Below are 12,240 nucleotides of genomic sequence, written 5' to 3'. Positions count from 1 at the left end.
GTTGCATTTGATCCTACTTTTGATTCTGACAGATGAAGATGGGCTATATTCTAAGATGTTGAGGAGAAATGAAATTTTCAAGCTGAAGCTGGAAGAGAAGGAGAGGCTGGAATGGGAAGAGCTGTAGATGCTAGAATTCAGAGTCTGAAATTTATCTAGAGGCAACAGGGAGCCATGAAGGTTTTCGAGCTGGGGAGAGACACATCAACAATTGCTTCGTGTACATTAGCCTGACCTCTGTGTGTGGGAGACCGAATAGACAGAGAGAGGAAGCAGAGCAGAAGGCCTAGAAAGCTAGACAGGAGTTAGGAGATGACTCTTCAAATAAAAATAGCCAGTTGAGCAGAGTGATAGGTGTGAAATCTATTTCTTTAATTTGTCACTGTAATAGTATATTATATCCAAATATATAAACACATTTATAGAAGTTTATTAAGCAGCAATTAAAAGCAAGCAAACAGGCTGGGCGAGGTGGCTCACATCTGTAATCCCAGCACTTTGGGAGGCCTCAGTGGGCAGATCACCTGAGGTCAAGGGTTTGAGACAAGCCTGGCCAACATGGCAAAACCCCATCTCTACTAAAAATACAAAAATTAGCTGGGCATGGTGGTGTGCGCCTGTAATCCCAGCTACTCAGGAGGCTGAGGCAGGAGAATCGCTTGAATCCGGGAGGTGGAGGTTGCAATGAGCTAAGATCACACCACTGCACTCCAGGCTGGGTGACAAAGTGAGACTCCATCTCAAAAAAAATAAAAATAATAAAATAATAAAAGCAAGCAAACAAAGAAACTTAACTTCTGAAGAAACATTTACTAAATAAAGATTGATAGTGGATGCGATTTAAAATAATCATTAGGACAATACTACAATTTTGAATGGTCCAGTATCTTCCATCCTTAGATGAGTCTGCAGATTATAGATTTGGTTACAGTGGGCTCCAAGATCTGTCCACATTCAACTCATTGGGTTAAAGCTGTCTGGGGTACTAGTCAAGTCATAGGGATGGGGAAGCTTTTTGGTCTAGACAATGTCTACATGATATTATCTAATATTATACTGGGATCCACCCTGTACCCTGTAGGGTGATTTGCCAAACACTTCACTTGTAACCCTAAAGAGCAAAGGTGAGATGATGGTAGGGCTGATTTTGGAGGGGGAGTGGTGAGACTTCTTATATTGAACCTGTTTATATTGCAAAGCCTTTTTCCTATAGCGGTTCTTCAGTGATCAAGTCGTGGAAGGGAAGGGAGAGTGAGGTGGTTACATATGGGCACTGCTATTGTTATGTTGGAAAATACTTTCTGATGAACAGTCATTTCCTCCCACTGCCGAAGGGTGTTGATAATGAGCAAATTACCTTTTACTCCCTCTGGTGTGGATGTGAAATTGGCTGTTAATAGAGTTGCTAATGCTACCGGGTTAGCATGTGATTGTTCTATTTTAAGCCAATTTAAGTTGTATTTGGGGAGTAGCCAATCAGACACCTCACTAAGAATATGGGCCCAACTGCAGCATTTAATATCGAGAAACCTGCCTCACCCACAGATGTGGCTGTGAGCAAAAAGTGCTGAACATGCTGTCATTAACATGAAATGTTTTAATACAATGTCTCTTTTCCTTTGTAGGTACAAGAATGGTCTCATTAGGCAAATGCCAAATGTTTTCATCATAGGATAGAACCCATTTCAAACCCCAAGACTATAGAATGCCAGCAGCCAATGATGTAGTTTGTTTAATATAACAATGGGTTAATATTGGTCATTTCATTACTGCTTGTTATGCAGTGAAATCTTACTAGAAAATGCAGTGTTCAGAAACTAGTTGAAAGGAGCAAAAGAGGTAAGAGATTTTTCCAAGTTATATGCTTGATTGGGCTAATTAAAGGTACAGATGCATTAGTGGGTTATGAACACCTTTGATTTCTAAAGATGTTTTCCTAGGAAGGGGATGGTGTATTCTAATCATAGACAGCACTGAGAGCTTTCCAAGGCCAGGGGGCACAGTTCTTCTCTCTTACGTGCTCCCTAACCCTCTCCCTAAGCACCTATTGCCACCTGGCACCTGGTGGGTGGATTGAGCGCATTACTTGGGAAAGTTTCTTGATTAATAGGAATATTCTTGAATAAAGCACTGTTGACTTGTGGTTTTCATGTTTTATTGGATTTTTCATGCTTTACATATGAAGCTCATAAAGTACACACAGAGAAGGAAACAGGTATGAAGGATGGAAAATAAAACTCAACTGATGGGATACAGAAAGGTACAGTGTGTGCCATTCTGGTGTGGATTAATTGGGCTTGGCATGATTATGGCTCCTGTCAGCTGATCAGTTTACTGGACTGAAGAAGTTGTGGGAATGGAAAGCGCTGGTGCCTAACATTACCTCAACCCCACCCCCGCCAAAATACTTCCCAAGGAAATTCTATGCCCATACTCCCTAATTTGCTATTAAGCTCGGCGGCCATGGAAAACCCATCTGTTATGACCTCCTGCTCATTTAGCAAACATTTGCAGAGACCTGCCTTGTGCCAGGCTAGGATTTAGAGGTGACTAGGACAGGGTCCCCGACCAAGGGAGCGCAGAGTGCCCTGGGGAGGCACTTATCTAAAAAGTGTAACACATGGTGACAAACGGTCGGTAGGAGATGATTAAAAGCTTCGGCATTTGGAAAATACTTTTAGTGTTGACTTTTTTTTTTTTGAACAAATACACAGTACTTTGGATGTGCCAGGCACCGTGCTATGGACTTTACAAATATTAGCTCATTAATTCTCCCAACAACCTCCAGAGGCAGACACTATGATTATTTTCATTCTACAGTTGAGGAAACTAAGGCACAGAGAGGTTAAGTAATGTTCCCAAGGCTACACAGCTCATCAATGCAGAACCAGGATTTGAACTCACACCATCTTGCTCCAGAGTCCATGCCCTCAGCCACCACATGCTGCTGTCCCTTTAAGCCAGTCCCTGGAAGATGAATGGGACAAGCTTGTTCAAGGGCACTGATGTGTGACCACGTGTGGCCCACAAGGAGAGATCCAGTGGTCAGAGCAGTGGCATAAGAAGAGATGCTGTCTGGGGTGTGAGTGCCAATCTTGGAGGAATGGGCAGAGAAAGGGAACTGGCAAAGAGGGCTGAGAAGGAGCCCACAGAAGGAAAACCAGAGGAGGGGCCTCTCCAAAGAGGAGAAGGAAGATAAATTATGGCAGAGTCCACAGTGTCAGCTGCTACAGAAGTTCAAGTAAGAGGAAAACCAAGCCATTCTTTTGGAGATTAGGAGCCTCTGCTGTAATTGCCCAAGGGGTCTTCCTGCCTGCTGCAAAGATAAGACCAATTCACTGAGACCATGGTATTGAAGTAAAGACAGAGTTTAATTAATGCTAAGCTAGTCACATGGAAGACAGTTATTACTTAAATCAGTCTCCCTGATAACTCAGAGGGTAGGGTTTTTAATGGATAATTTTGTGGGTAGGAGGCTAGGGAATGGGTGCTGCTGATTAGTTGAGGATAAAATCATAGGGGTGTGGAAAATAGTCCTTGTATGCTGAATCTGCCTCTGGGTGAGGGTCATGGGACTGGTTGAGTCACGAGTCACGGGTCTTGGCAGGCAGTCAGTCAGTTGCTAGAATGTAAAATTCTGAAAAAACATCTCAAAAAACCAATCTTAGGTTCTACACTAGCAACGTTATCTATAGCAGCAATCGGGGAAGTCACAAATCTTGTGACCTTTGGCTACATGACTCCTAAGCAGTAAGGGATTATAGAAACTATGTCTACATTTTAAGTAGAATTCAGGCCTCTCCCATAATCCTAATCTCCTGACCTTTGTTAGTTTTATTCAGTCTCTGAGCAAGGAGGGGGTTGGTTTTAGGGACGGACTATTATCATCCTTGCTTCAAAGTTAAACCATGAACGAAATTCCTCCCATGGTTAACTTGGCCTATACCCAGGAATGAGTGTGGACAGCCAGCTCGTGAAGCTAGAGGCAAGATGGATTCAGCCATGCTTGATTTCTCTCACTGTCATAATCTTTGCAAAGGCAATTTTGCTTCTGACCTTAGTGAACACAGGGTGGGTAGAACAGAGGACTGCAGTTACACTTACTGATGAAGAACTGATGGGAAGAGAGAGTGCTGTGAATGTCTTTCTAGAAGTTTCATAATAAAGGGAAGAGGGGAGAGAGAGAAAAGAAAGGGAAAGGGAGCGACAGAGAGGGAGTGAAATGGGATGGAAGGAAAGAGAGTGAGCCTAGCTTAGGGTCAGAGGCAGGCGGGAGAACAGAGAGTTGCGGGGGTGAGAGAGAGGTGGGGTTGGGGAGGCAGACCAGATGAAGAAGACTGAGCCTCAGAACTTCTCTCTGGCACACCTCAATCTGAGCACACACTCTTTGGGGCACAATGTAATTATTATTTCTTTCAGGCAGTGAAGCATAACATTAACAGGTTCGGTTGCAGATTTAATACAGGAAGCTTTATAGGACATCTTAGATCGTGAGGACTTTGCGGGAAGACCTATGCTTCCTTAACGGAGTACCAGGCAAAGAGAAGGTTCTTTGTGTGTTTGTTGAATGAATGAATGGGTCTTATTCACATTTTTATTGTGAATATTATGAAAAAAGAACATGACACTGATTTTAAAACACTTGGAAATATAGTCATAAAACATGAAAATTTTATGGCCTGCAAGTCATTTCAGGAAATGCTGCAAATACATCCATCCATCCTGCCCGAGGCCTTGAGGTAATAGGGCCATTATAGGATTTCTCATTGGGTCATCAAAAAACTTTCTGCCCCTATATTCCTGCTACTTTACAGACAGATTCTGTATTTTATTAAAGGTAGGAAAAATAAATTGTTTCGGAAGCGCAGGGTATAGTTAAAGGTGTTAAGAAAATGTAAAACAATTTTACTAGTGTCTTGCCTACTAATTTGGATAAATGTTTATTCTCAAAATGTTCTAGCATTATCTTTCTTCTTCCAGAAAGGTCAGGCACATGCCACTAAAAACACATTTAGTACATTCGAGAATATTTTTCAAGTGATTTATTGGAGCAATGTATGGACTATTTATTTAAATATATCTCTTATTTCCAGTAATGCTACAACCTCATTAGAAGCGACTTGGCTCATTGCTTAAGCAAAATGATTTAGCTATTTAGGAGCTCTCCTTTAAAAATAGGCTATTTTCTCTGAACAGTTTACCAGAATTGGGGATCTATTTTTAGAAAAGTACAGGAGAATGGGTAAGGTCATAGTCCTGAGCCTTAGGTATTTCCTTGAGAAGTTGTATCTATTGTACGTTCTGGTTCATTTTTCTCCATTCCTGGTTCTCCAGCAGGGAGGAGTTCTCCTCTTGAGGTATGAGGGCACAGCCACCTCTCTGGGGAATTCTGGAATCTTCCGAAGAGGCTCTGTCCTGGCAGGCACCCAGCTAGTAAAGTATCGGGCCTGGTTTTAGCAGTGAAAAACTGCTTCCACTCTTTGGGGACATGAGAACCCGATTTTACATATTGGAAAATGAAATTTGCTAACTACTGAGTGTGCAATGCATAATCCCCACTCTGTAGCTAATACATTCAGATGCTTACAGCATATACATAAGCTATGAAGCAGAATGATCAAATGTGTGTGTGTGATCCCCTGCGAGCTGAAACATTACCAATATGTGGCTTCTAAGTGTTTCTCCTTGTGGCATTCCTCTGACCCTTGCCTCTCCCCACCATCCTGAATTTTGTGTTTATTATTTACCTGTGATTAAAAAATACTTTTATCACATATGTATCCTCCTAAGAGGAGGGAGGTAAGGAGAGAGAAAGAAAGAGATGGAAGGAGGGAGGGAAGAAGAGACACACACGTTTGAGAGGAGAGAGAGAGACAGAATTCCCTAATAGTTTAATGTCACTTTAGAAAACACACACATTTCCTCAGGTATTTTGTTTCACCTAATGGTCCCAATTCAACTGTTATAGGATGCTAAATATGTTATTGTACTGAAAAATTTTTAATTTTATTAAATCTAGTTGGTGCACGTAGAAGGGAACTGGCAGTTTCATGTATTGTTTGTAGAGTGTTAATTGCCTTTTTTTCTTGAAAGTAATTTAGCAATATGGATGGAATTAAAGTCCTTAAAAAAATACAATGGGCCAAGCAATACCCCTTACAGGATTTTATTCTAAGGGAAGAATAGAATAAGTATGCAAAGATGTTTTTTTAAGGATGTTAACTGCAGGGCCAGGTGTGGTGGCTTGCACCTGTAATCTCAGCACTTTGGGAGGCGGAGGCAGGCAGATCAGGAGATCAAGACCATCCCACGTCAGGAGATCGAGACCATCCTGGCCAATATGGTGAAACCCCGTCTCTACTAAAATACAAAAAATTAGCCAGGTGTGGTGGCACATGCCTGTAGTCCCAGCTGCTCAGGAGGCTGAGGCAGCGGAATCGCTGGAACGCGGGAGGCGAAAGTCGCAGTGAGCCGAGATCCTGCCACTGCACTCCAGCCTGGGTGACAGAGGGAGTCTCTGTCTCAAAAAAAAAAAAAAAAAAAAAAAAAAGAAGACATAATCTAAATGTCCAAAAGTTATTGGTTAAATATGCAGTGATTTAAAATGATGAAAGAATGTGCACGTTATATTGAGTGGGAAAAAAGCAGCTATATAATACATAACAATTATATAATAACAACAGTTACATGGACCACCCTATATGGAGGACCCTCTAATTTTTATAAAAATAACTTCTGGCCAGGCATGGTAGGTCGCGCCTGTAATCCCAGCACTATGGGAGGCTGTGGTGAGAGGATCACTTGAGGCCAGGAGCTCGAGACCAGCCTGGGCAACAGAGTGAGATTCTGTCTCTACAATAAAATAAAATAAAAATTACCTGGTGTAGTGGTGCACACCTGTAGTCCTACCTGCTCAAGAAGCTGAGGTGGGAGGATTGCTTGAGCCCATGAGTTTGAGGCTGCAGTGAACCATGATGGTGCCACTGCACTCCAGCCTGAGTGACACAGTGAGATTCTGTCTCTAAAAATAAATAAATAAATAAATAAATTTATATGTATGAAAAAAATTGTGAAGGCAAAAACACCAAATTGTATAAACAGGGACAAGATTTTAGGTGATTATCATTATTGCTTATCTGTATTTTTTGTCTTTCTAGAAGAGTAATATATTATTTTGTGAAAATGAAAAATAGCTTGTACTAGTCTATTTATTAAAGAGAAAGCTTGGAGATTTTTTATGTGACCTATAGTCCATTATCCATCCGTGGATGGAAAATTTAAAATCATTGATACCTACTATGAAGAACTTTTCTCCCTTGCAGTGCTCTCTGGGGATGCAAACTGACTTTATATCAGTGAGGAAAAAAAAAAAAAAGAAATACAATTACACAACCCCCAAATGCATTCTATTGAACAAAAATTCAAACATCTGTATTACCCCAATCATATGTGCCCGGCTCCAGTCCATCAGCATGGCGCACACATACCACCGCTAGCTAACCACACCTCCCCAAGTTTTCCACAGGGCGGGTTAATATTTCTAGTTCCATTTGTCATTACAACCTCCCCATGAGGTGGAAGAGTCTATAGTGGCAGGTATGGTAATTATCAAGGCTGCTTTTTTTTTTTTTTAATTTGGTAAAAGACTGGTCAAATATTTTCATTTTATAGTCCCCTGATCTCTTGGAGCCTTTGAAAATAATGGTCAGTAGTTCAGCGAGTTCATTATCTAATTCTCTTAAGGTTGGGGAATGTGCATTCTCTGGACCTGCTGATTTACATATTGTACCATGTTTTCAAGTATTCCCTTACCCGGTATATTTCAACATCTATATTTAAAAGTCTTCATTACTTCCTAATTATCTATGCTCCCTTTCTTTATTTTTCTTTTTTAAAGACCAGTTTAAAAACTCATTCTGCTTTCTCTGCAGCTGCTCTTATCTTTCCTCCATGAGCCTTAGAAAGAGTTGCACATTCTTTTTTTTTTGGCTCTTCCTCATCCTTTCTCTATTTCTGCAGTGGGCTTTCTTCCATCCTTAGATCTTTTCAAGATTCTTTGTCAAGTGATTCGTTGCATTTTTTATTCAAGGCATCCTGGGCCTTTGTGGCTTAACTGTGATTTGAAAACTTTGTGCCCTTGCCTGTAGTGCTATCTGTGTTTCTTAATTCACCCAAATTGGATTTCTGAAAATCTTTGAGCTTGAGCAAGTTCCTTAATGTTTTTAAATACAGAGATCAGGTCATATCATCTGGGCAGTGGTATCTCATGGTCAATAGTATTAAAGACCATTCATGGGAGTGAGAGAATCGGTAGAGATGTGAGGTCACTGTTCATGCTTTGGGCAGGATATAGATATTTTCAGACCCAAATCCATCCTTGACAAAGAAGCTAAGGCACTGTTGGTGTTCTAGGTTGTTGACACTGAACTTGGTTTCCTGGGCAGAGAACACACCTCAGAAGGCAGGCCACTTGCTGTTTAAAAATCCATGCTTAATAAAGGCTGCTCAGGAGTTCCTCTTTCTGGCTTACATTAGTTAATGGTATGAGAACAAGTGCTAGATTTTACACTCATCAATTTAGATGCATCAATCCATAGTGTTCCTTCATTCTGTTTTTGACAGTTTGTGGACCTGGGGATCTGCAGGTAAATATGTGATTTGAGACAACTTCCCCTCAATCTGCAGCAGCCGTGGAGGCTTGCTGTTCGGGTCTCCCTTGACAGAGAACTTGCCCCAGGGAGTGCACTTTGCGGACAGCCTCCAGCTGTCAATGTCTCCAGGGCAGCTTCCGGCCAATGACTGGGTGCAGCGATGGCACCAGGGCCCACGTTTTCTGGCCAGTGCAGGACTCCTCAATAGGTGATCTTTGCACCAGATTGTCCTGTTGGGCTGGTCAAGCTGTTCTCTGAGCCGCACTGCAGTCTGAGGCTCCTCCTACCTCATCTTCCTTCCTTCCCCCTCTCCTTTTCACAGATGTCAGACCTACACTGAAGTCTGATGGCTCTCCCTGCCCGCTTCTGCTCCCTCTCCCTTTATCTTTCACTGAATCTCTTGCACTTCTAACACCATCTGCTTCTTGAAGGACCTGAACTGACACAAGAACCCAGCCCCGCTTTAACCTTGCTAACCCCTCCTGCCTCCCCCATCCATCCTGCCTGCATGAGCCCAGCCATACACTCTTTTATGTTACTTTATGGAAAACTCAAATGCTACATAGTCACTGAATACATTCCAAGCTAAGTGAAAAACAGACCTGGATGTTATCTCCAGTTTGGGATTGCTGTAAATACTACTACTCTCTTTCATTAATGTGGATAATTGATCTTGTTATACAGTTTGATCACATTGGAGCGTTCTCAGGGAAAAGCTTGTACTTAAACCTCAGCAGCACTAGGTGATGCTGCTGTCCCACACAAAGGCTGCGGCCTGAGCTAGGCTTGGCCAGGGCCGTCCTGGGCTGGGGGTCCTGCCTTTCCTTGGCTGAGTAGGGCCTGCAGGTCTGCAATCCACTGCAGAATCTGAAAAAGTCATTTTTGTATTCATGATTCTGGACTCTAGTAAAGACTGTAAGTGTGTTAAATCTCTCTCTCTCTCTCAGAGCTTACAGAATGTGTGTGTGTGTGTGTGTGTGAAAGAGAGAGAGAGAGAGAGAGAGAAGGAGCTTTCAAAAACTCTTGAACTGATTCAGAAACTAACCCTGGTTGCTCTAATTTCTGCAGGTGCCCCTGAGTCCACCTTACATGAATGCTCTTTTGGATCCACAGAACAACTGAAAGTTCAGCAACCCCTCCTCCTGCTCCCAGATACGGGAGAAAGATCAATACGAATGGTACCAACACCAAAGTCTTTATCTAGGATTCCTTCAAAGAGTTGGGTGTCTGGGCAACACTCATTTGTGTTAGACAAATAGAGTACAGGGTACGGGGGCTTATTCTGTGCTTGGTGTCTTCTCTGTAGTACAGAACTGGCACTTCCCTGACCAGGTTTTTTCTTTAACACTGCCATCTTTGACGCTGCCTCCCCCAACCTCTGACATGTGCAGTTAGCAATCAGTAAACATAACACCTGTCTTGTAAATCCTCATAGGCAAAGCTGCTGAGTGGGACTAAAAATCTAACCCTACCATTTCACTCACACTCCAAAGAGTGGTATCTGTTCTACATGCACGGCACTCCTGTTGTGGAGCAGCTGGGTAAGCACATTGGTTAATCTGAGTTGAAGAAGTTATTTTCTTACACATGGGATGACTATTTGGTTGCATAGAGAATACATTCATATTAATGGGACTGAATTCATCCGTGCCTCCACTGGGGAATCTCCAGGACCACAACCATCAATCCACTCTTTAATATTGTCCAATCTCTCGTGCCATTCTGCACCAATAATGGTTAGGAATTTCCCAGAAGACTCCTGGCCCAATGCCTCATAGAGAGACATTAGGAGTATGTCAGCAAGATAATTTTTGAAAGATAGCCCTAATATTGCTGATAGGCTCTACAATCCAAGTGCAGTGTGACTTACATTTGCTTGATTATAAGAATACAGATTCTCAGGTCTCTGCCCTGGAGACTCTGACTCAGTAGGTCTGAGGTCCCCTTGGGAATATGCATTTTAAACAAGCAGCCCAGTGACTCTAATGATCAAGCAAGTCCAGGAAACACTGCCCCTTTGTACAAAGTGGGTTCCAGCTACGAACCAGAGTGTGAGTCCAATCAGACTCAGCAGAAGCCACAGTGCAAAAGAAGATCATGGAGATTTTAATAGCTAGGGAAAAAACCATCTGTGAGTCATGGGATGCCCTCACCAGGTAATTGGGCACCTATGGTCATTGCAGCCACCTGGAAGCTTCTGATAGAGAAAGCACTGGGGAATCTTTTATTAACATATTTAATGCGCTTGACTAAGGGAAAAAAGCATGAGAAGCCAGGAGGCCTTGTTAGCAACCCTGCATCATGCATGGTCAAGAAATAATGCTTTCTTTCTCAGGAAAGGTTTAGTTTAACCTTTGGCTGTCTTTCTCCAGGGAGAAGCCAGCAGGCATATACACACTTAAATAGTAGTCTTCCTAAAAGGGCTGGGGGTACCCAGGGCTCCATGGGCAGTGTCTGGGAGGAGTACAGAGAAAGCCACATGGAACTCTGTCATGGACAAGGTTATGGCTTCCTCGAGAGAGCAGTCTGCCATGTTATGTCCCCGGCTGCCCTCCTCCTCCACTGGGGTCAGCCTTGGAATCCCCAGGGACCCCAGAATATTGACCCACCCAGTGAGAGCTCCCTCCACCCCTTCTTTGTGGCTGAGGAGAGAGTGCAGCTCTTTCCCTGCTGAGGATTGACTAAGATAAAGTGCAGAACCTTAGCGAGAAGCTGAAATTGGAGCAGTGTGCCTCAGAGGGTCAAATGGAGACTCTGATCTGCAGGTTTTTAGGGCCACTTCTGTCACTCTGCATCCAGTGCAACATCACATCTGCACACCAAACCACAGCAGCTAAGATTCCAACTTGTCCCCTCCCTGACAAAGTTGGCCACCCCATGGGACATTTTTTGTTTAGTGGCAACAGCTGAGTGAAAACGCAGCATTCCCTTCTTGTTGGCAGATGAATCATTCTTCGTTGGGGGCACCTTTTTGTTTTCTATCCCTGAAAGAGTCTGGGGGTGGCTTTTCTTTTCTTTTTGCCTTTTTCATAAATAAATATTTTAACTGGAAATTTCCAAGCGTATGACAGGCCTAGAATGTGAACTTGAATGTACTGTAATAGAAATCATCAGTTGCCATGGCGACGTGTTCCAAGAGCAGATCGCACCAAGTCACATGAGCAGAGAGTGCTCAGTAATACTAACACATCAGAGAGCGAGGCCACTTAACCTCAATCGCTTCCAGCTATTGTGCAGAATGCAATTGAATTTATTCCTAATTTCTGCCAGTGCTAAGGAACAAAATTTCCCTGCAGATTTTAATCTTACTCAGGCAGCCCCAGCCAGTGCTCAGACACTGTTCAGCACCAATATTCAGGAGGGCTACTCACCCACTTTACAGCTCTATTTTTTTATTCTTATTTTTAATAATAGCTTCCCTCTCCCTGCTGGATCCCGCACATCCCCCTGCCCTGGGGAGAGCTGCCCTCCTCCTTTCCGAATGGCTGCACGGTTTCTCTGGCTCTGTCTGCTAATGCAAGGAACATAGCTTTCATAATAATACCAATTAAAAAATGACCGGTCTCCACTTTTAGTAGCAGTTTTTTCT

The 12,240-nt window shown here is 42.8% G+C and overlaps 1 protein-coding gene across 2 annotated transcripts in view; it reads right to left on the bottom strand.

Annotated features, from left to right (window-relative positions):
- The window catches only part of PMFBP1 (polyamine modulated factor 1 binding protein 1), a 109,300-nt gene that overhangs the window by 67,214 nt on the left and 29,846 nt on the right, over positions 1–12,240 (bottom strand). The window contains exon 6 of one of the 2 annotated variants that reach the window (XM_063797363.1): positions 6,910–7,021. The gene's annotated coding sequence lies outside the window, so the exon portion shown is untranslated. Of the gene's footprint in view, positions 1–6,878; positions 7,022–12,240 lie in introns of both variants that reach the window. The other variant, XM_063797364.1, reaches the window with a different exon arrangement.

The sequence above is a fragment of the Pan troglodytes genome, chromosome 18 (genome assembly GCF_028858775.2).
Source record: "Pan troglodytes isolate AG18354 chromosome 18, NHGRI_mPanTro3-v2.0_pri, whole genome shotgun sequence".
NCBI lineage: Eukaryota > Metazoa > Chordata > Mammalia > Primates > Hominidae > Pan > Pan troglodytes.
Note: the sequence above shows the minus strand (reverse complement) of the source record. Positions and strands in the feature narration are given on the sequence as shown.